Source organism: Rhinolophus sinicus, chromosome 14, assembly GCF_057876585.1.
Source record: "Rhinolophus sinicus isolate RSI-liver-muscle chromosome 14, RSI-T2T, whole genome shotgun sequence".
Classification (NCBI taxonomy): domain Eukaryota; kingdom Metazoa; phylum Chordata; class Mammalia; order Chiroptera; family Rhinolophidae; genus Rhinolophus; species Rhinolophus sinicus.
The window spans coordinates 133,944,641-133,964,577 of NC_142514.1; the positions used below are offsets into that span (position 1 = coordinate 133,944,641).

General features: G+C 34.9%; 1 protein-coding gene across 1 annotated transcript in view; it reads left to right on the forward strand.

Annotated features, from left to right (window-relative positions):
* The window catches only part of TENM4 (teneurin transmembrane protein 4), a 2,724,551-nt gene that overhangs the window by 238,901 nt on the left and 2,465,713 nt on the right, over positions 1 to 19,937 (forward strand). Inside the window, exon 3 of the mRNA XM_074335694.2 lies at positions 16,036 to 16,111. The gene's annotated coding sequence lies outside the window, so the exon portion shown is untranslated. The remainder of the gene's footprint in view (positions 1 to 16,035; positions 16,112 to 19,937) is intronic.

The following is a 19,937-nucleotide window of genomic DNA, read 5'->3' on the forward strand; positions in this document are numbered from 1 at the left end:
AAAAATCTAGTTTTCTTGTCCTTTGTTTGAAGAAGAAGGGGGAGGAGAAAGAGGAGAAGGAGAAGAAGAAAAATGTCGTAGTAGTTTTGACAATGCACTGGCTGGTAGTTCTCCCACAAGGGAGTCTATTAGAGCTAATGTAACTGCTGCTCTGAGGCCAGGCAGGTCTTTCCATTAGCTTCAAACTCCACTGCTCCCTACTGTTATTCACATCCTATCATTCTAATCAGCCTATACCTGCAGGCATTTGAGTTAAAAACAAGCCCCTCTTCCCAAGTTTTATTGCAATGTTTCTTTCTTATGTCTTGTTTATATAGGGATTAGAAAACAAAGCAAACAAAAAAAATACATGTGCTTTAAACAGAAAACAGTACAATGAAGAAAGAGAATTATCAAACCACAAGTGAAAATAAAAGTATAAGAAATCATTTGGCTATGGGTCAATACATGTTTCTATATGTTTAAGAGTGGGATTTTGAGCTCAACATTTCCTTGGGTGTGTGATTTGAAAGAATCTACCATGTGCTCTGTAGAGAAATAAGAATGGTTATTTGAGAAACTATTTCAATAGGTGACTATGGCTAAGTTGTTTTATATATGGTGCCAAAAAAAATGTATACACATTTTAAGAAAGGAAACCTGTATTAAAATTGTAATAATATATACTGAAAACAAAAGATGAATACAAGTCACATTTGATTCTGCACATACAAGAGGTGCTCAAAGTGGTTACCATCAGGGTCCAGACACTTCTGATTATGGCGAACTACTACTTGAGCAACATTGAACAGTGTCCACTTGTATACATTTTTTGTCACCACTGGTGTGTGTGTGTGTGTGTGTGTGTGTGTATGTACCTATATATATGAATTAATATCACGTTTATAAATGTTTACATATATAATATTTACATATAAATGGAAATAATGTAAGTAAAATAATGCTATTCTCATATATTTTTAGAACACATCTCTTACAAATATTAACAAATTAATTTTAGTTCATTTGGATCTTTTGCATTATGCATACAGGAGACTAGTGCCTGCATTTAGTAAATTTCAAATATAACATTCCTTGATTAGGGAAATTAGTTTTGCTTCTTTATTTTACTAGTGGTTTGCCACTTTTCAAATTCTGGGATCTATATTTTCATCAATATGAACTAAATACTGATGTTCTTCAGGTACTGTGCTAGGCAGTAGTAAAGTATTACTCCTAAACATGAGGAACTTGCACTCTAAAGTGGGCAGTAGATATGCAAAAACCTAAATAAAATAAATTGATGTCATAATTATATAGGAGGAAGAATGTGACTTTGCTATGAGTTTATGAAAAGCCAAAGGAGATTGGATGTGGACAGCATCTTGAAGGAGGAGTATGACTTTTGTGAATAGAACAAGGAAGAAGATTGCATAATACATAAAGTGAGCAGTGAGGAAAGGCATGACAAGTTGAGAGCACAGACAGTTGGGAATAGCTGAATGTGGAGGAGGGATGAACCATGAACTATGAGGGTAGAGAGAAACACAGCATAGACCTTCTAGTGAGCTATGTGGCAGAACTTGAAATTTCTTCTACAGGTGATGAAGAGCCATTGAAGAGAGATATGCCGAAGTAACATGCTCAGATTTACCTTCATAATTTTAAAAAGAGAACAAATCCAAAGAAATCAATTTGTTATAAATAAATTTGTCAAAAGGATAAAATTATTGTTTTGGTAAAGAAAAAAAATCAATATTATTTATAATGCTTTGATAGAACTGAAAGAGATAAGTGGAATCAATGTTATATTGTTATCTTATTATGAAGAAGTTAGATTTTTTAGCAGTAAGTTATTTATCAATTAAAGATTTGGCATCTGCAGGAAAAAACTTGTTAATACAATAAAAAAATGTAGTATGTGTATATACACATATTGTACATAGATTTAGCTGAAATATAATCCAAATTTTATGACATCCTAGTAAGGCCCAAAGGTGGAATTAACACAGATAGAGAGGAGGAGGAATACATTAATTGGGCTCTTGGGGGATGAAATGATGCCTTAGAGCTTTAGTGAATGACAAATTATGCTATAGATTCAGCTCACTAATAGCTCTGGTATACCTTTCCCAGAATTAGTTCTAGGGCTCATTTTTATGTTCAGCTGTGATAGTGCATCTAGAGACTTATTAAAATCTACTGTTGGAATGAATGGCTACAGACCATGCTTGTAACTCAGAAAGCTTCTGAGAGGCTCAGAAATAAATACATGCAAAATATTTTGTGGTTTGGTCCATAAATATTCCTGTGAAATGCCTTGTGATCTCAAGGAAGGACATTCAGGAGACATTTACTTTTAAACTTTAAGTTCTTCTTCATCATGAGTTAACCTTTTAAGAATTTTATTTTTGTATTCAAACACGTCCTGATCCTAGCAGCGAGTGGGTATATGTAGCTTTCAATGCAAAATTCACTTGCTTTGGCTTTGCATTTTGGAAGAAAAAATTGTATCCATGTGGAAATAAGGTAATATTATTTGCCTTGCCAAAATTATCAATTGTTTTCACGTTTTCAGTCATTTTTAACATCTAGCACATTAAAAGCAAAACAACACATAAATTTGTAACTCTGAAACTTGAGCCAAGCCTTTAAAATAATTGTCCAAATTTTAGCATAGGAGTATTTTAATAAAAAATAATTTGTTTCACACTGACACACACATGTACACATCTGCATGCATATAAACACACATTATACATATCCTTGTTTTAAGAGAGGGAGTTCAGTTTATGGTTTCTATGAAAGATGCTTGTAGGCATCTCTTTACAACAATAATACAGAAAATGAGTAACACCATTAATGCACTGCAGAATTATTTGCCAACCCTAAGGCCTGAATAAAAGGATTTATTCAGTGATACCTGAGTTCTTGGCATATAGTGAATTCTCAAAACTATTTGTTGAGTAAAATGATGAATAAATGAAAACATGATAATTAGATGGAATATAAGGCTTGTGGCAATTGAAAAGATCTATTGAAGTAATATCTATCAAAAACATTGACTCATAGTCTTTTTTTTTTTTAAATTTATATCAAGGCTTATCTGAAAGATGAAAACCAAACCACTTTGAGAAGAAAAATCTTTTGAACTATCATATTGAATTTTAGTAACAAGAAAATACTCATAATAGATAACTTGGAAAATAAAAATAACTAAATGTGGAAACACAGATTTTCATATCACAACCTTCTTATTCTGTTTGTAATATGTAAGGTTTTGGGTCTTTTTCTCCCATGCATATCCTTATCTGTATTGTAGCTTCATATGTATTTATATCTATATTTAAAGTGATATCAATATTGACATCTATTCTCAGAATTATCATTCTGTATCCAGTATTCTGTGGAAGTGCTTCATGGTAGCTTATTAGAATTTTATTTCAAAACGTATTTTATCTAATTTTAAAACTAGCATATAAGGCACCTCCATATTCAAATGTGTCAGAAAATATTTTAGGAAGACCTTGGGAACATTTTTCTCTACTCTCAAGATATATTTGATATGGTTTTAAAGAGCAATTGATTGGAAAATTTAAAGATATGTATGAATATTTTAAATAAATGGAGGTTGAACATAGCCACCTACACAAAGTGTAAGATAAGGCCATTTTTACAGCAACTGTACATTGTCCCACATGTCAGGTCAAAATTTGAACAAGGAGCTTCCTCTTTTTCGGGTAAAATAATCAATTTTTCAGCAAGAAATGTAGATCTGACATGATTATGAACATTAAGAAAAGTCCAAACCTGTGGAGAATGTTTATAAGAGTTTATTTGAGCGAAATTGATGACAGTGCAGGGAAGCAAGATCTCCCATGATCCCAGAATAACACCTTTGCAGTTTCTCTGATGCGTTTGAAATTATGGAGAGAAGTGAGGAAGATTACACGGAGGTGGGTGAAAGCAAGGCGGGGGATGGATGAAAGGGTAGTTAACAAGATTATGTGCTCTCTTCAGGGTGCCTATGCTTTCTAGGGGTCTGGAAAAGAGAATTCCTTCTATTGTTTCAAAGGTGTATTAACCTAGATGCACAAGAAAAATGGACATGTCTTGCTTAAGGTGAAGATTAGCTTTTTATATGCCTAGGGCGTGACTACCCACCATGGCCTCCCCAGTTAGGAATTTATAATCAGATAACCCTGTGAGATTATTTCCCCTAAAACCATCTTTTTTTGTCAATATGATTTTATTATATTTTATAGTGTTCTATTATTAGGTGCAAATTTTGGTTATTTTTCTAAATTGAATATTTATCATAAGCTATACAAGATATATCATTTCCATTTAAAATCACAATTCCCTACTACTCTTAATTCAATATTTTGAATAAGCTTAATTCAATGTACTAGATGAGTTATTTTACTAAAAAATTATTGAAATTACTAAAAATTTACTCCAAGTTTTTTTGTTTGTTTATTTTTGTAATTAGTCAATTATCAGTGGTTGATAAAAACCACTCTTAACATTAAGTGGAATGAGAAAATAATTATACAATCTACAATATATTAAATATAATCTGTATGTCAGATACATCTTATCAAATCCCACAATACACAGAGAAGTTAGGAGAATGGAATCATCCCAATTGCACAGATAAGAGAAAGGAAGGTTGTAAAGGTCCAGCAAATTTCCTGGAGCTACTCAGTTTTTCAGTTTTTATGAAACCCAGTTAGAATCAATAATAGTTAGAACTGATTCAAACTCATACAAATTTCTTCTTAAAAATGAAAGCAATTTAGGGTAATTAAAAGAACAAATAATGTTAAAACAAACAAACAAAAAATAAATGATTCCAGAATCATTGCATAGCTCTGATGGCTAAGAAGTTTTCAGGCAAGTCTGTTAGTACTGATGGCAAATGAACATGTCCATTCAGTCAGATTTGGTTTTGTTCTTGTTTTGTTTCTCCTCCCTTTTTTTTCCCACCAGAAGACACATATTTGGTGCCACTTCATAGGAATATATGCCTGTATTTTCTACCAGCTATTGTTTTTGCCGACAGGATTAGCAGAGGGATTTGCTATAAAGAAAGAATTTGTTCTTCACAGCAGCCTCACTCTGCCATTGGGGACCAGAGAATTTCATCTCCATCGCTCTTGCACCCACCTTTATAAATCACAAAGACTCAGGAACCAAACTCCCCATCCTCATCACACTTAGCTGCAGTGCTTTAGAAAGGACGTTTATATGATTTCCATTTTAGAAGGTGGTTTTCTAGGGGAGACCTTAGCTGTTTTGGCGGCATAAAGCTATGGTCCTTGAGGTAAGATCCTCTACTCAATTACAGTTAACTGGCTTAAGAGAGGAACTGTGTTTATTGTTTTGTCTCCACTAGAACAGCTTGGAAATGGCATGAGAAACATACTTTATGAATAATCTACTTTCTAGGTATGACATCTGATTTATTGGTGACTGCTGTCACTCATGTTGATGGCTGAGGGATTTCTAAAATGGCAACTCTTTTTTAGAGTTGGCTGTTTCATTTTATAGAGTATACTGCATAATGATTCTTAGACTCTGGCCATATATCTTCATTCAGGAAATGAGAGAGGATATGTATATATACTTGAAAGCTGTAAAGCAAGATAATAATCTAATGTGCTCTTTCTAGAAATAATTCAAATAATAACAAAATAAAAATTAAATAACATCCCTTATAGAATTAGCAGACAGATCCGAGATCTTGGTTATACAGTAATACAGTCCCAGTATTACTACCTAAAGCTAGAGTTAAATGTGATTTAATATTAAGTATCTCTGTGGCATAATGTGGGAGCTCAGACTCTCCAGACAGTGCAGGGTCTAAATACCAGCTCTGACACTTATAGACTCTGTGTTTCCTTTCCCTATCAGTAAAATGTTAGTATTAATGAATAATAATGATAATAATAATTATTATTATTGTTTTTTGTGTTTTAGTAAGGTAATCCATAAAATTAATTTGAATGACTGTGCTTTCCTTCCCATATCTAACCCATTGAAGTGAGAATAGGACTTTTGGAGACTGCAATAATGTATACTCAAAGGAGGTCATGGTAACTTATACCCAGGAATCAAGGCACATTTGGGTTTGAGATAGCCTGGGTCAGGCTGGGATGTGCAATAAGATCCTAGCTAAATAAGAAAAGGACTTCAGGAACTAGCTTAGCTCCACAGAGACATCTGGAATGTCAAAGGTATTCACAGCCACACAAATATGAGCAAAGCATCTAACTAGGAATAAAAAATCTGGAAAGGGCTCCAGTTGTAGAAACAACTGATATATATATATATATATATATATATATATATATATATATATATATATATATATATATATGTATTAATATTGTTATTTTAACCTAAAATACAGATCTGAGAAGCAGCCTTTCTGTGGGACCGTTCAGTGGCTTCCTGTCCCCAAGAGGTGGAAATCCAAGCTCTTTAATATGACATACAGGACCCTTTAACAACCAGGCTATGGCTTGTCTCTTCAGACATAAGCCCTGCAACTTCCCACATCACTCTTCATGTTTCCACAACACGAAGCACTTGAATTCTGCCTGATTTTTGCCTCCTTAATGATTATTCATTCTGTACCCTCTGCCACCACCGCCCCCCCCACGGCCTGGCACTTACCATTTCTCCTATCTACCCACACTTGCTTTCAAGATCAATTTCAGACACCCCTATTCCAGGAATCACCTTCCTCTAGTTCTAGATTACATTAGATTCGTTTTCTTTTTCTTGCTATGGTGCCTCCATGTTAACTTCCTGCATCAATTTATGACCATCTGTTTATTGACTATTTTTCTCAGTAGACCATGAATGTTTAAAGGGCAAGGAACAGGTATCCCCCAGTTAGATGCTTAAGTCCTTCCCAGTTAGATGGACCTTCTGAAAATCTTCAAATTTGATGTAGGTGGATTCTCACTAGCATTTTCTTACACAGAAATGTTAATTTCCAATACAGCCTTGAAGGGGTGTATCAGCTTTCTCTAGATGGCATTCCAAATATATGGCAAGAGTGAAGGTTGGAGAAAATGTGTCACTCTTCAAGGCAGACTAAGAAATAGAGATTCTAATTGGGAAGATATTTTGCTTAAAATTAGTTTAAGAGAACAGCATGACAAGGCAAATGTACTATACAAAGTACCTAGTGCTAGAAGATGTATTGTTGTGGCTTGTTTGCAAACGAGGATACAGGTTTTGTGGTCAAACCTGTATTCCAATTGCCGTTCTTCCATGGAGCTACAGAACCTTCTAAATTCCCAAAATGCAACATTTCAAGAGGGAAGATAGAGTACTTTCTTTGCAGAGTTTTTGTATTGTTAAACTAAATCACATTACTAAAGAATGTAATATGTATTTAATACGTCATATTGTATTATCACATTGATAGCTTATTCTCAAAAGAGAAAATATGTCCCTACCTCCTTTTCCCCAGCTGTCTACCTCTAGAATAAAACACCACTTGAAGTTCTTTTCCTGAAGCAATTTATATTCTAAAACACATGCAACTTGTTTTGCAATCAATGCCAATTAAGGGCCTATTTTTTTAAAATTAAATAAGCCTATATTCAGCATTAATGTATTTGTCAAGTGTTCATATTCAATTCATTTATTCCTCACAAATGTAAAAGCTTAATATTAATACTCTGCTTGCATTTTAAAGGTAGTTTGAGCAATATTGAAAATGGAGTCCAGATGGTTTGAGTGTTGCTCAAACTTGAGCTTGAAGCAGTCCAGCTGCTTATGGCAAAATTTTAGAAAAGTGTAGGACCTGTTTCAGAAACTGTTTGTATGCTACCCACACAGAACATTCCCTGGAGGTCCCTAACTGCTCATCACAAGTTTGTCTTTACCTTAAGCCTTGTGCTCATCTTTTCTGATAGTGTACAGTTTAGATAAGCCAGCCTTGAGGCTTGCACTCCATGAAAATGCCTATATCCAGCCTACAAAGTCCTGAAGGCCCACACACAATCCTGGCAATGCCAGTCAATGCATATTTATTTAGTGCATCGCTACTGTATGCAAGGCACTAAGCTAAGTTTGAAGGAGATCCCAAACCTTCCTCCCCTGGCTTGTTACTCCTTAGCCTGTACACTAATCAACAACTCGTGTCCTACCACCAGCACCTCCACCAGTACCATCGGCCCCCTCAACACTGCTATATCTGCCATGTGCCTGGTCTTCCCCATACTTTACTTTCACTATTTTAATTACTCCCTTGCGAGATACTCCCACTTTGCATTTTACTTGTTTGACTTCTCTAAGCTTCAGTTTCCTCCTTTGAAACTAAATATAATTGTGTTTTTCTACCTCAGCATTGTTTAGAGGATCAAATGTAGTAATGTTAATCAAGTTCTTATTAGTACATGGTCTGGGATATGAAAAGCATGATGAATAAAATGTATACATTATTTTTAAAGTGAATCAAACAGGGCTCAAAGAGATGAAATATTTTTCCACGTGTGGCCCAGAGAATAGCAGAGATGAAGAATAAAAGTCCATTTTGTCTGGTGTGAAAACATGTTTTCTCTCCTCTGACTCCCTTTTAGGGTCAGCTCTGTGATTAAGAAAGAAGCTGCTTTCACTAGAGTCTGCTTAGTCTTACACTCTGCTGCCCTTTCCCAAATGGGTTCAACTACAAATCTGAGTCTTTGAGATTTTTTTTTTTTTTTTTTTTTAATGTCTCACAGTGGGAGCTAAGTCATGAACTAAAGAGAGAACTATCCAGGTTCCTGTCAAACCCCAGATGCCGTGCATAGAAAGCCCAGCAGAATTCTGAGTTGATGAGGGAATGGTATGGGAAATGTATTTATTCCCGATTCGGCAGTTTTCTATGTGCTTCTTTACCCCAGGACAAGTCTCAATTTTTTGCCCTTTAACCACTTTTGATCTTGATTGTTTGAGAATTATTTTACCTTAACGTTGGAAGCTCACAGAGTTTTCAATACAGCTACCATATATTTCCTCCCTAAAAGGAGAGTGGAATGAACTTTCAGGGATTTGGCAGGGAATCCATAAGGGTTGATGCTAAAATCCCCATGTTCCTGGAGGTTTCTGTAAAACAATAGAACAACAACAGCAAAATGTTTGTTTAGCAAGCATGCTCAATGTGTACTTTATTCATCAAATAGAAAGCTCAGAGACAACCCTGGAAACAGAAGAATTTGGCATTGAAAATGTGAGTTCCTCCCTAAAATCTGCTTTAATTAGAACAGGAGAGAAGGGAAAGAAAGAAAAAGAAAAAGAAACCTATTTAAAGGAACACTCGTTTCTGAAAAGGGCTAGTGGCTTTTGAACAAACCTCCTTTGTGTCATTGCTGTTTCCCTAGTGTGAGGATAAATCTAAAAATAGGAGTTCAATCTTTTATTAACTGGACAGATACTGTATGTCCTGCTGGGGCAGGGTTTGTTTTGATTATTGATTTTGAGAGTAGGCTATGTGCCTCTGTCCACCCCAGGGATGTGAAATGACTTGGCGTTCTAAATTACCCACCTAATCTCAGAAGTACATTGTTAGTTTTTCCTCTTTTTAGAGTATCAAGGCTTTTATCAAAAATATCTCAACCAAACACACACACACACACACACACACACACACACACACACACACACATATCTTCCTAAAAAACGAAAGGCAGCACATTGCATTTTAAAACAAACCTGTCTTATTCTCCTGGACATGCTGGAAAGTCACAAGCAAGGGAGGCCTCATCCTTCAAGGTGGCCAACCTGTTGTCCACTGTAGTTTGTGGGAATGCAACCCACTTATTGGTGTCCTTTTCCTGGGGATTCTGCTCTACGTGGCAGGCTGTTTGAGGGTGGGACACAGACTAGAGAATTAAATGTGCAGAAACATATCCCTCCATACATGTTCACACCAAAAGTCTGCATGGCACATAAGCAGCCACCTATCTGTTCACTCCAATTTCTTCTATCCTTTAGAGTTCAGAGACCATAAATGCTCAAATTTGTGTTCTTGCCTTGCCCAATATATATTATGTGCCCAATAAATGCTTTGTGGATTAACTGACTGAGAATGCAAAAACTGGTTCTGAGGAAAAACAAAAACAAAAATCCTTAGTCAACTTCAATTAGGCCCTTTACATGGACACAATTTAAGCAAGCCTCAGCAAGACTTCTTAAATAAACCAACAGCAGAACCTATTGCAGCATCACAGAAGAGTGTTTTTAAAATTTTCTTTGGCCTTGTATTTTACATTAGGAAAGAATAACAGGATGAGAATTTCAAACCATCTGCTAGAATTTTAAATGTAAGAGAAAAGGTTCTCTATACCCAGGTGATGACATGTAATCTAACACATGGATATTGAGTTACAAAGTCACCAAAGCCTGATCAATTGCAATCTCATTCTTTTTTTTTTTCCCCATGGGCTCTTAGATACGGTATTAATAGACACCTATTATTTGCCAGTTATTTTGCTAGACTCAGATGATTCAGAGATGAGTGAAGAGAAGTCATTATTCTGAGTGAGTTGTTGTAATTTCAACAAATAAAATGTGATCTAAATGTGATGAAAATAGAGATATGAGAGGTCCACCCCACTCTATCTGGAAGCCTAAGAGAAGGATTCTAGAAGGAGATGGTGTTTAAGTCTTGAAGGATAGATGACCATGAATAAGGAAGATGACAGGCAGTGAGGTATTAGTATGTATGTAAAAGAGGGTATTATGGGAAATGCACCTGGCGTGGACTAACAAGTCCTAAAGGAAAAGTCAATGTAGAATAATGCATTCTTTGTATAATAATAGAAATGCAGATATGAAAGGTCTCTGCAGACTATCCTAAGCCTGTCAGATCACTGTCCCACCAGCTTCCTCTGGGCTCCGGGATGCTGTTCAATGGATATTCCATTTGATATGGGTGGCAGTCATTCTGCAAAGTCATATTTCTTTAATGCAGATTTAAAATGCTGGAGGAAAATTGAGAAATAATCATTTTTATCTAGGCCTTTTGGTAATGGATTCCATCATGCTCTGACCTTCTTGGTCAGTCTGCTATCAAGGTAACATTAGCTCCTTTAACACTGACAACATGCAGTGTCAGCTTATCATGGATCTGGAAGTCTTAGGAAGTGTACAAGAATTTATTTCAAAATGTACAAGATTTGCCAGGGAATGGACAGTCTCAAATAGATGAGTATTGTATTAATATTAAAATAATATATTAGCTGAGTTTGTTAACATCCCCAAATATACACACCTCAGCAAGGCCAATATTTTCATTTGGATGAAGTAAAATATTAGTATTTAACTGTCAAAAATATTATGAGATAGACTAAGGCTCATAATGGTTAAAAAGCATAAGAATAAAAAATGTAAAACAGATTCAAACTCTATCAGTGCCCCCCAAAAGCTGATGTCCTTTTGTTAAAACTGCATTTATATTTGGGAAAGATAGCCTATCGAATTACTTGCAATAATTTATGTATAGACATAAGCAACTGAAGTTATTTTTGAAGTGTTTTACAAGCATTCTGTACTTGACCTCATGTCTATCCACAAAAGTCTTGGTAAAGTGATACATGCCTTTATTTATTCTGTAGGCCCTCTGTGAGGCTTAGTATGTATTGGGTACCAAGCTAGACATTTGTAGTCCCCAGAAGGGAGGAGAAGCCAGCTATGAGAGGGCCCCAGCTTAATGGGGGAAATGAAAATGTTAACAAATAAGACTTAAGACTGTAATAAATGATGAAGTGCTATCTTTGTAAACACATATGGACTTATGTTGGACAGAGCAAGAAATTCTGCCCGAATTTCTATTTCTAGCAGAAATAGTGACAAAAGTAGTTGATGAGAATGTATAGAATTTTGCCAAGAAGAGAGATCTTGGCTGACCTTTCTGGCCAAACGACAAAGAATTCAGTGTGAGAATCATTAACATTGGGCAAAGATTGAAAAGGAGTTTCATACTAAAGTTTTGGTGGAACCCCAATTCCATATTTTTACATATAACGGTCTTAGCCCCCTTCCACAAACCTCTTCAGAACATATCACTTATCACACAGGAATATAATGGTCGATATGCCTGTGTCTCTTTTCCATTAGACTGTGATATCCTTTAATGTAGGATTTCTGCTTCATCCCAGTGTCACTAGCATCTTGTATAGTTCCCAAAGTATGTCAAATGTTCAGTTAGTATTAGTTAAATAAATGAATGAATCAACCCATCAATAATGAGTGACTTGTTTTTTTAGTCCCTTGATTATGTGGCTCTCTCCCCCACTGGAGTGAAAGCATCTTGAGAAGAGGGGCCATTTAGGAGGTCTTTCAGTAGAGTAGTATCCACATATTGAAGTGGATCCACATACAGATTTTGAAGGAATTCAGAAAACAAATCCTTTCTTTTTTACTTAGACGTTTATCATTTATATCCCTCACACTGTGTCAACCCCCTCCCCCATCCACTATCCCTCTGACATCACACACAACCATTACATTTTCACTGTCTCTATTCCTATGCTCAGACAACAAATCTTGAAGTAAAAAAAAGAGGAATGTTACCAATTATTTGATAAGTTTTTCCCTTTTCTCTTGAGAAGCTGACAAATTGTGGAACTGCCTCTACCACCAACTGTTCACTTAGTGAGGAAATACATTGCCAGTTTTTGTTTTTTTTCAATAGCTCTAGGAAGCTTCAGTTTACACGTAAAAGGTGTTGACCAAAGTATATCAAACAGAAGTGCTGCTCAGTTAGAAAGTATAATCATACTCAATTGTGCCAAAAACAGCACTCCTTCAAAATGGAGGAGAGATAGTCAAGACAAATAACATCATCAATATAGACAGTTATTGACTATTAAAAAAATCACTGTTATCTAGTTACCATATTTTGCCTCCTTGCAGAAGAATCCAGATACCAAAGTCAAGGTGAAGGAGCAGAAAGTTGTGCTGAGGGGTGAAATGCTTTTTCTTAGATCACCCATCCCCTGAAGGGCAGAGGTGGTTGCGATTTGAACCAAATCCATTTCTCTTAATTAAAAGTCTGTTACTTTCCCCCCACGGTTCTACTGATAATAAGGCACTAAGAGGAGGAGGGAATTCTTTCACAGATGTCACAGTGTTCATCATGAAGAATCGCCACTCTAGGTGATCTGAGATAAAAGACCTGTTCTTAGTACTGCCTGTAAGATTACTGGCTCTGCGATGCACAGCTCTTTGAGTGGATTTGCAAAAGTACCCTTTTGTGGGATGATTCAACTGGGTACTCTGACTGGCAAGATTTCCATCCCCATTTGCCCACTTCTCCTGGGGCACATTTGGGCAGAACATCGCCTGAACATTCATGTGTGACCCGTGAGGGGATCTTTGTTAGAAATATAAATTCTTCTTCTCCCATCAGTTGTTCGTGGTCATGTGACTTTTACCACCAATACTGGTAGGAATGCTAAACATTATGTAACCTCCTACCTGGCTGCCACCGTCATGGAGTTTCAGATGATGACTCCCACAAAAGAATATCCAACTTTGTTCTGTAGGTGGCATATTGTTGAACTATCTATTGCGCCAAACCAAGTAGTACTTTAATTCCCTCCAAGAATGATATCCTGCAAATTCTCTTGGCAAAGAGGCATATTGATACACAGCATCGTTATGTTAGGAAGTAGCTGTAAAAATGGTAAAGTAAAATTCTCTTATCTTGGTCTCAGTGGTTGATAGTATAGAAAAGCTTTTTTTTTTTTTTTTTTTTTGACTATTCAGTCTTTACAACTTACTCTATTTGTCACTCCAGCCATGATAGAATATAATAATACTCGCGAAATTCTATTATCTCCAGTGCAACTATAGTTGCCTATTCTGAATCTTGTGAAATGCAGGGAGAGTCATTGACAGTGAAAAAAAGTAGACCGCAAACAAACAAACAAAAACCCTCAGCTCAGTTCTTTTTCCCTTACCTTCACATTTTCCTTTCAGGCTTGCCATCGGCTTCCCTTTTCTCTAGAGATTTTTTGCAATAGTGACAGCTAATTCTGACTTCTGGGGTTGGGGAGAGGGACATTGTTTCTCATCAATCTGTATGCCTTCTTTCCTGTGCTACTTTGGAGTCATATTGGGTCCTTTGCTTAGCTGTCAGCTCTCTAGGCCGTGCCTAATTACCATGATGTTACATGTGTTTTGTGGGTAAACACAATCTCTAGTTTAGTTGGATAATCTACTTGTGCCAAAACCAAGTTTCTAAATAGCCAATTACTTTGAAATGAAATAACACTGATTTTCTTTTGTTCAGGGACTCCCTAAGTAATGTCTTTCATTTTCTGCCTGTCATCTCACTTCCGTTGTAATCAGAGGATCACACTCAGGAACAGAATTACAGCGTGCACTCCCATCTGTGTTGACTTAGAAATGGCATCAAGCAACCCAACCATGGAGAGTTAATTTGGAGAACCTTTGCTCCTGGGTTGAATGGGGATTTATTTGGTCTATGCAGATGGGAGGTTAGGCTTCCCTCTTAAAATCAAATCCTACTCAGATAAATTAAAGCTGATTTGTGAAAGGGCTGCAAACAGTAATCTTGATATTTTATGTTTTCTGTCATATTTCTCAGCAAAGCAGAAACAATGCACTACACAGAGCTGTCCCTGAGCAATTAGTGCCATTAACACCTTCGGTAAGCATATGGTCACAGTGGAGAGGAAATTAGCCCCATGCCACATTTCCATTGCTATTTATACACTTTGGGACACAGTTCATTAGTGTGCTTTTCATTCAAATCTATCTCCCTTAAAGAGGTTGTGTTGTGTGTTATCTTAATAGTTAATTATTTAGTATTCCCCAACGACTACCTTTCCAAGGATGATTGCCCTCATATCTACTTCCCCTCCAACACCTCCAATTTATAATTATCATGTATTAGATATTTCTCCCTAGATATGCTGCTGACCTCTCATCCCTCAACCAATCTAAAGCAGAACTCTTATAGAAAAATATAACAAAAATGTTTTTATTATATTTTCAGAGACTTTTACCACAAATCTAATGAAGCATGTGTTTCTAAGCTCCTCACTTTCATGGGTCTGTTTCAAGACCCGTGTGCGTGTGTGTGTGGGGGGTGTGTGTGTGTGTGTGTGTGTGTGTGATAAAATTTGTAGAAATAAACTAGTTTAAATACAGTTTCTTGGATCAGCTTTCTCTTTCCACTCCAGGTTCCTTTCTGTAATACTTCCTTTCTTGGCAGATGGTATTGGAATCACCAAGAACAATTTTGGGATCTGATTAAGGTCGAGTTAGAGATACATTTAGTTTGTGTAGAGTGAAATATATTTATGTAGTTCACAGTCACATTCATGTAGAGGTAAGATTATTGGGAGCCATCCCAGTGTCGGAAAAGTTCCCAGAAATACTTTTCTGTCTGCAGAGCAGACTCAAAGGAAAAGATGAAAGTCACACGGTCAAATTGTCCAAAGCAACCTAGGAGCAGAAATTTTGGGTATTGTGGAAAATAATAAATTTGAAATTACAGAGCTAGAAGCTAGGCTGTAAAAGAAATTTTTTCAGAATTGCAAACTATATATGTAAATAAATTAATATTTTCCAAATTTGATAGCAATCCTGATAATTTATGTAACAATTCCAATAACAACTTGTAAAATAAAAGTTTTAAAAAGCTAAAGTATACTAGCAGTAATTAAAAATACAGAGAATGACAGAATTATGTATTTTCTATAGTACATTATATTATAAATGTTTTGTTATATGAAGAGTTGATAAAAATAAACTAAAAAAAATAAGAAAATAGTATAATAGAGTCTTTTTCTGGATTTTGTGATATTTGTGGTATTATTTACCACACAATTTGTTATAAAAGCTTTTTTTCAATAACCTAAATATTCATTTTCAAGCCTATTTTGTATTCATTATTATTTTATTCTTTTACCTAAAGAGTTCCAAATCCCTAAAATTGATTAACTTTTAAGTCCTGCAAACCTGGATTGATCTATATTATAAAGTAAGGTTTCTTTTTGTTTGTTTTTGTTTTGTTTTTAGCCTTTAAACAGTCACGGCATTCAACTATGGATCTGTTTACTCTCTATTCCTGGTCTGCTACACATCTGTAACTCAGGTATTTCTATTTTTTTATAAGTGTACAATATCCAAGTTGTCTGTTTCCTCCTTTCTTTTCCTTTTGCACACAATAGTTCTATTAACAATAATACTACATATATATTTGTCACTTTGTGATTTTGATTTTTAATTTCTGAATCATATGTCCCGCCCTCACAATCCTACCTGCTAAGAAATGTTCACATCTCTACTTTTTCTTTTCCCATCCACCACCTCATGCCCATGTCTCATTTGCTCGCGTCTGGACGATTTCAATAATCTATTAATGAAACTCCTTGTCATTTATTTTTTTGTTTGTTTCCAGTTTGATTCTGATCATATCACTTTTCTGTGCAAAATCCTTCTGTGATTTCAAATTGTCTACTGGTTACGGTCAACATCCTTTAGGTGGCATGTCAAACTTTATACAAGTTTAAATTTCCCCATGATTCCTGAGTCCCTGTCCATTAACCCTCCTTTTTTACCCTCTTCAGGGGACTTGCTGTTTCTTAGTAAAGCCTGAATTCTCTCAGGCTCTTTACTGTGTCCCATTTTTTTTTTCCATTTGCACATGTCCTACTTTACCTACACTCCCAGATATTACAGTGACTCTTCTTTCACAAATATCTCTATGTACTACTCCCTCTATTATTCACACCCAGTGTTAGGAAATGATTTGTTCTCCACTCAGTTCCCATAGTGTTTGTCCTGACCTTTGCCTATAGAACTTAGCATGTTTTACTGTTTATTATTATTTTTTACATTCACAGTTAGTTTCTTGTTTTGGATTTTTAAATTCTTTGTGGTATGGTTTTTAATAATAGCATTGCCCAGCTTTGTACTAATTGTAAATATCCAGGAATTGTTTTAAGAAGGAATTCATACTACTTCTTAATCAATTGGATATATACTCTATAACAATTTAGTTTGGAAAGTAGCAAAAAATAGTATATTCTTTGGATCCCATAGGAAGTGGCTTCCCCACCCTTCCAGCTTTATTGAGTTATAACTGACAAATAAATATTGGACTTTCCCCTCAGCTTTATTGAGGTAAAATTGATAAATATTATGTATATTAGGATATAAAATATGATAATTTAATATATGAAAACGTTGTGAAATGATTACCATGATTAAGCTAATTAACACATCCATCACCTCACATAGTTACCATATTTTTATGCGGTGAAAATACTTAACATCTAATGTCTTAGCAAATTTCAAGTATATAATACAGTATTATTAATTATTATTACTCTGCTGTACATTAGATTCCTAATTTATTCATCTTACAATTGAAAACTTCTGCCTTTTGACTAATATCTCCCTATTCCCCACTCCCCCTACACACATACACAGTCCTTGGCAACTGTTCTATTCTCTGCTTCTATGAGTTTCTCTTTTTTAGATTCCACGTATCAGTGAGATCATGCAATATTTGTCGTTCTGTGTCTGGCTTATTTCACTTAGCATATGTCTTCCAGGTCCAACCATGTTGTTCTAAATGGCAGGATTTTATTCTCCTTTAAGGCTGAAAACTATTCAAATTATATATAAATATATTTCATATTTTCTTTATTCATTCATATGTTGACAGATACTTACGTTGTTTTTATATCTTGGCTAATGCGACAAGTACTTAAATGAACATGAGAGTGCACATACCAGTTTAGAGACACTGATTTCATTTATTTTGGGTGTATATCTGGAAGTGATATGGTTAGTTCATATGAATATCATAAGACGTTGATGAAAGAAATTGAAAAAGACACACATACATAGAAATTATCCTGTGTTCATGGATTGGGAGAGTTGATATTGTTTAAATGCCCATATAACCCTAAGCAATATACAAATTCAATGCAATCCCAATCAAAATCCGAAAGACGTTTTTCACAGAAATAGAAAAAAACAATCCTAAAATTTGTATAGAACCACAAAAGACTCAATAGCCAATGCAATCTTGAGAGAAAAGAACAAAACTTGAGGAATCACACTTCCTGCTTTCAAACCATATTTCAAAGCTATAGTAATCAAGACAGTAGAGTAGTGGCATAAAAACAGAAACATTGATGAGTGGAACAAATAGAGAACCCAGAAATTAACCCATATGCGATCAACTAATATTTGACAAGGATGCCAAGAATATACAATGTGGAAAAGGTAATTTCTTTAATAAATGTGTTGGGAAAATGAATATCCACGTGCCAAAGCATGAAATCAGACCCTCATCTTATACCATGCCAAAAGAAGGCCTCAAAATGGATTAGACTTAAATATAAAACCTGAGACTGTAAAACTTTTAGAAGAAAAATATAGTGGAAATTTTTCTTGATATGGATCTTGGCAATTATTGTTATTATTATTTTGGTTATGACACCAAAAGAACAGGCAACAAAAACAAACAAGTAGGACTACACCCAACTGAAAATCCTTTGTAAGGCAAGGAATACTATCAACAAAATGAAAATGCAATCTACGGGATGAGAGAAAATATTTTCAAACTACGTGTCTGATAAGGGGTTAATATTCAAAATATGTATGGAACTTCTACAACTCAATAACATAAATAAATAAATAAATAAATAAATAAATAAATAAATAACCTGATTAAAAATGGGCAAAGGACTTGATTTTTCCAAAGAAGACATACAATTGGCCAACAGGTACATGAAAAGGTGCTTAACATCACTAATCATCAGGGAAATGCAAATCAAAACTATAATTAGATATCACCTCATATGTGTTAGGGTAGCTATTATCAAAAAGGAAAGCGATAATAAGTATTGGTGATATTGTAGAGAAAAGGAAGTCTTTGTATACTATTGGTGGGAATGTAAACTGGGATAGCCTCCAAGAGTCCTTTGTAATTTCTAACTTTATATATGGAAGGTTTAGAGATTTATCCAATATCAAATAAATAGCAAAAGTCAGAGAAGGGCCAAAATTCTCTGTCTTACGGAATAAAATCCAGGGTTTTTGTCTATTTTACCAGAAATACTCTTTTCATTAGAATTCTCTCTGTGCCAGTTTTTATGTAAAACAATTCTGCTTTCCTGCCTTTTTTCTTCATTTCTTCCTTCTTTCTTTCTTTTCTCTAATTATGTATGTAATTCATTATAGTTTACAAAATACTCTGACATTCAGTATAGTTAATCCTCATGGTGACCCTCTGTGAGGAAATTTTATGCTGAAGAAACTCTGTCTTCCTGATTTTAGATAACCTGAGCAAAATCACACTGGTAAGAATTGTAATGTCTTCTTGGATCTGGATCTCTTAACTTCAAATAGTATGTTGTTCCTACCAAATTCTGTGTCACTTTCAAGACCTTACTAAGGTACAAGAAATAACTCTATTATCCCTTTTTCCAGTAAGTATTTATGGTCTACCATAAACATGATACAGTGATGTGTAGTTTACATAAATATATATGTTGCTTCACAAACGCGAAACTTCTTTGTTTTTTGTTTTTGTAAATGGAAGTGAGATTTAAAAAACAATTTTAAAATATAGAATAAAAAGGGGGAGTTAGTTTCCGATGAAATATTGAAATATAATTCAATAATAATGTGAACATATATACCAGACATATATGTTAATTAAAATTTAAATTTGAAAAGCCCTGACAAAATGGATAAAACAATTTCAAATTTGAAAGCCTAGACAAAAGTGGAAAAATTCTCAAAAATATATAAAATGCTAAAACTTTCACAAGTACAAATTTAAAATTTAAGTAAATGATAGCCATTAAAAACTTTGGAAATGTCATGAGGCATCTAAAGGGTGCTTAAAGGAAAATAAAAGACACTTCAGTAACGTCACATGAGTGTTCTCAGAAAATCTT